Raw genomic sequence first — 5,000 nt, forward strand, 5'->3', positions numbered from 1 at the left:
ACAAGCTACAGGCAGTGAATAAGGGTCCAGAAACGAGTTTTGTGTGGCTACGAAACCAGGTTTGACCTTTGAAAAAACAAAAATTGACTAGCACTTTTGTTTAATGTATGCTTGATAGGGAACCTACGGACACAAGTTTTCCTATTTGGAAACACGTTTTCGAGCAGATCTAAAAGGCTTGTGTTGCGATATGAAGACAGGTGGTTCTGAAGCAGATTTTCTGTTTTTTTTTTTTTCCCTCTTTATTTTCCATTTTTGTTTTTCGTTTTTTAGGACGTACTGAAGTACATACTTAATATCAAAACCGAAAAAAAATCGAAAAGCACCAAAGTGTAGTCTGTAGGATTTCAGTGTGCATTTTTGTGTTTGGGTGTGTATGTTTGTGTGTGTGAGGGTGTGTAGATTTTATTTTTCATACTGTTTATCAGTTTAATGTCCAGAGTCAGAAGACACTGGGAGTCCACACACACACTCTTTTGTCGTCATAGTGGATTCTCTTCATTTCAGTCGACTGACTCTCGCTGTTATCCGAGTGTGTTTTTGTGTTTGAGCAAGTTTGATTAATTGATGAAACTATTTTAAAGCATTCTTTTTTCTTTAAGTTAAGTTCTATAAACATGTATAGTTATAAATATATTTAAATGAGATTACATGGATAAAAAGAGAGGAGTGTGTTTTAGCATAAAAGGGAGTTCGTGACCAGAATCTGCATGTGCTGAATTTGACGTGTGTGTGTGCATGTGTGTGTGCATGTGTGTGCGCGTGTGTGTGCGCTTATGTGCTTATGGTATGGTATGTATACATACCAGTGACACACAAGTGTACATAATCAGTATATAGTTCACCTGTTTTTGCGCAACCTCCTGCTATTGTACCGGTTAGCCAGTTTGTCCTTCCATGCTGTATGTAAAAAAACAAACAAACACACACACACTAGTGTCAACCTCTTAAAGGTTTTCACTGAACACTACTGTTCCAAACTGTCTCCTACAGCTATCTTTATCAAAGCTGCAGGACATACACCACACACACACACACACACACACACACACACACACACACACACACACACACACACACTCACCTCAATTGCCTGAGGGATCTGCCTGTAGCTTTTACCCCTCAGAGGCATTTTAATGCGACCTGTCCTGCTAACACACACACGTTGTAAGCATAGCACATATACTGTTAAATGGCTGTTTAAATGTTTTGTTTTTGTGTTTCCACATCCTTGGTCAGGGTAATGTGTGTACTTTAGATGTGTGTGTATGTGCGTATATCACCCTCCATGTTGTTTGTGTGTGTGTACACGTTGAAAAACTCTCCATCCGGGAACCTTCCGCCTGGCGGTCACTCATGACCTGAATGACAAAATGCTTGAGAGGTGCAGTGTAATGTTACAGCAGCATGGTAACCATGGGCAACAGGCATTTATAAGTAATCGGTGTCTAGAATTTAAGAGTGTTCACTCTTCAGGCTGGTTTTAAGCGTTCGTCAAAGAGCAGCACTTGTCTTTGAACTTCACCCGCATTGTAATACATGTCCATGTAGTCTTCAAACCAGAGACAGAGTCTTATGTAGTTGTGAATGTGTGTGTATGTGAATGTGTGTGTGTGTGTGTGTTTGTGTGTGCACTGTGGGGATGGGTTGCTCTTTACATATCAGCACTATACCACCTCTCCATGACTTTGAACCTGCTGTGGAAGGTTATGTCTTCTGTTGCAGTCTGTTTTTAAAAACAAAAATAACATGTTTTATTGTGTTTTTTTTTTTGTTTTTCATTTTGAAGTTGTAGGTTTTGATTGTTTGTTTCATTTTTGTTTTTTCCTTTATCATTTTCTAGTTCTCTTCTGTATTTCATTGTTCTTCTTGCGCTGTGGGGACTTACAATGCCTTGCTTGGCCATGTTAAGAGTTAACGCAACAACAACAAAACAACAACAACAACAACAAAAAAATCCCACACTTGGACTTCCATGTCCCCCATTTCCCATGTTTTCTGAACTGTGATGGCCAAGAAAAGGTCGGATTAGTTACAAAAACACAGTAAGGCATCCTAGATCAGATCAGAGTTTGGCTGAGGAGCAAATCTAACCATGAATTAGGCCTCCATCCAGTACACAACAAGCTACCATTTGGAAGGCATTTTTAATGGATTTGGTGTGGGCGGGGGTGGAGGGGATAGGGAAATAGAATCTAGGAGACACTTATTTGGGTGAATTTCCCGAATTGATAATAAGACTTTGCTTTTTTCTGTTTTTCTGTCTTTCTAAAGCACTGAATGAAACCTTAAGAGATGTCCAGTTTGGCCCATTCAGAAACTTACACTGACACGAAGAAAAAAGAAGGGTGCAGTAGTTGACTTATCTTAAAAAAGAAAAATAAACTTAAAAAAATTATATATATATATATATATGCAGTGCAGCCAAACGGAAAGAAATATGCATGTCTACTTTCTTGCTAAAATTGATCTCCACTGTCCGTGTTTACGCAATATTTTAGAATCTCAGAAGATGAGGGATAATAACGAACTGTCTCCTCTAGACGCATCTGTGATACAAGTCCACACCAGTCGGGGGACACTGATAGATGCATTATCACATTTTAAGACTATTAAAAATAATAAGAAAAAAAAATATTGCCTTAGCTTGGTATGCGCCCCTCGAGTTTAGTGACTATATTGCATTGTAATGGTTATACTATTGGGCTACGTATATACTTGGAGTTTCAAAATGGATGCTGGATTTTTTTGTTTTCCTTTTCAGATTTTTTTTTTTTTTTTGCATGATCATTACATTAAATAAAAACCATGACTTGACAGCTATCAAGTGTTTTGTCTGAATGTTAGTTGGTCTTCATTATAGCTTTGTTATTACTGACACTTGACCTTAAAAAGTATTTAATAAAAATGGACATTTCAGCAATTGTATCTTGGTTTCTGATCTTTGCAAATTGAAGTAACAGTATTGTTTAAATGTGTGAATTTATATTTAGCAATATTTGAAAATGGCCTCTAACATTTACACATGCTTGCCATATGTATACTTGCAATGCTGGTGTTCTTACATATTGTTTTTTAGAGTTCTGAGCTTGACAAAGACCCCCTCCCACCCAATCATTCAAATGATTCTATTAAATTAGTGTGATATTAAATGTGAATATATTTGCCTAATGCCTACATATATTTATATAACCTAGTGCCTATGTTTGGCAGAAATGATTTCCTGATATCCAGGGTACTGGGTAATAGCAGACACACACACACACACCTTTGGTTAAGCTCTTGCACAGCCCAGTTTTGGTGCTCGCTGTGTGGGGCAGCTGAGGGTCTGAATTCCCAGCCTCCGGCTCTGGCCCCATGGCCGATGATTGCTGAAGAGAACCAGCCGGTCAATTTCCTTCCATCTGATAAACAGGACTGGAGGAAGAAAGATAATCCTGGTCGTTCACCACCACACACACCCACCTACCTACCCACCCACCATCTTTCTCTCTCTGATCTGAAATCAAGACAGTCAGCCAAGCTCCATTCTGTGCCTTTTTTTTATTACAGACTTGAACAAACAGGACAACAGAGTACAGCGTGGGAAATCCATTTACTGTGTGTTGATGGGCAGATACCCAGTTGCTCGCTTTTGATCTGTCTCTCACACACACACACACACACACACACACATAAACAGTGCACAGAAATACGCACTACTGTAGATAACACTTACTTACACATCCAAACACACACTCGCTCTCTTTCACACACACACACAAACTCTCATTTGGTTGCTTGGTGCAGTTCAGTCTCAGGATAATTAGCCATCTGAGATAACAGTACTCAGACATGAGTCACTAACTAATGGCGTTCTCATGTCCTCGTGTTCCCCAACCACCTTTTTTTTTTTAAAGATCCTCGTTGCGCACATGCCCTGTACGCACATGAAAAGCCCATCCAGTCCCTCTGGGAAGGGGTGTGGCCTTCTGGACTGCCTGCTTCCTTCCTGTTCCAGCAAGCGTGTAAACAAACAGCAACGTTCCAATCTGAGGCAACAGACATTGTGACATCATAATGGCAATGTTCTAGAACCTTTTTTCCTTCTATTCCCTTTTCACCTCACACAAGAGATGGTGGACAAAGTTCTAGAAGCTCCCGGCATTAGGCAGTGTGCTACTGTAGGCACAATGGCTCAACAAGTACCACAGAGATGGTTTGCTATGTCTTGAGTGCTGCAGCTTTACCCCTAGAGCCCAGCAGATAGTACAGTAGCCACTCTAGCAATTCCATAATATCTAGGTTCATGTCCAGTTAAAGAAGGTCGATTGACTATGCAAGTCCTGTTTCTTTGCCCATACGTACCCCGAGACACCTGTTGCTTCTGCAGGACAGGTTGTGGAGCAATGAGATTTACTCCTCAGAAGTTATCCAAGGTCTGTGTCCCAGACATCCAGGACAGGTGTGGCTACAAAGCCTCAAGTCAAAAGGCCTCAACTCCAGAGAAAGGCATTCCCAGCCTGTCTGTACTGTGTGTCTCTGGGTAGAAGGCCACCAATGACAATCAGACTGTGCTCCTTCCTCTTCCTCCTCATGCTCCTTGTGTCCCATTCCCGTTGGGCATTTCCGAGACCCCTGATTGGTTGATGTGATCTGTGTTTTTTTCCGAGTGCATTCACGTCATTGGCTCCTGGAGAGACAGCAGTGTATGGAGCCCTATATGAAAGGAGGCCTCCGGTGCAGGCAGGGTTCCCCCAAATCAGTAAGACTACTAGAGCCTACACGACTTCAGGCCCAGACGGGCTCCCCACTGGGCCTCAGAACACAGACACCAATGACCCTCTGGTAGGTGGCTCTGGGTTTGAGCATCCACACGTTGACGATTAGTGACCCGTGACATGCGGGGTCACAGCCTATAGTCTCTTACTATAGACTGTTAACTCCATCTGCAGGGGATGAGGGCCTAGGGGCCTACGGGTTTCTGGGGGTCCACCTCAGGATTCCATGGTGGGTGGCCC

At 41.7% G+C, this 5,000-nt stretch overlaps 2 protein-coding genes across 2 annotated transcripts in view; one reads left to right on the top strand and one right to left on the bottom strand.

The window, feature by feature from the left end:
• Positions 1 to 2,923, top strand: part of camk2g1 (calcium/calmodulin-dependent protein kinase (CaM kinase) II gamma 1) — a gene marked incomplete in the record, with an annotated part of 63,879 nt that extends 60,956 nt beyond the window's left edge. Inside the window, 1 exon segment of the mRNA XM_076297914.1 lies at positions 1 to 2,923. This exon segment is cut by the window's left edge and continues 525 nt beyond it.
• Positions 2,924 to 3,542: 619 nt separating this feature from the next.
• ndst2b (N-deacetylase/N-sulfotransferase (heparan glucosaminyl) 2b) overlaps positions 3,543 to 5,000 on the bottom strand; it is a 22,174-nt gene continuing 20,716 nt past the window's right edge. The window contains exon 13 of the mRNA XM_076297917.1: positions 3,543 to 5,000. This exon is cut by the window's right edge and continues 283 nt beyond it. The gene's annotated coding sequence lies outside the window, so the exon portion shown is untranslated.

This window comes from Alosa pseudoharengus, unplaced genomic scaffold, assembly GCF_046254945.1.
Source record: "Alosa pseudoharengus isolate Yale_2024_CS ecotype anadromous, Long Island Sound unplaced genomic scaffold, YU_APseudo_1.1 YU_APseudo_1.1_scf_21, whole genome shotgun sequence".
Lineage (NCBI taxonomy): Eukaryota > Metazoa > Chordata > Actinopteri > Clupeiformes > Clupeidae > Alosa > Alosa pseudoharengus.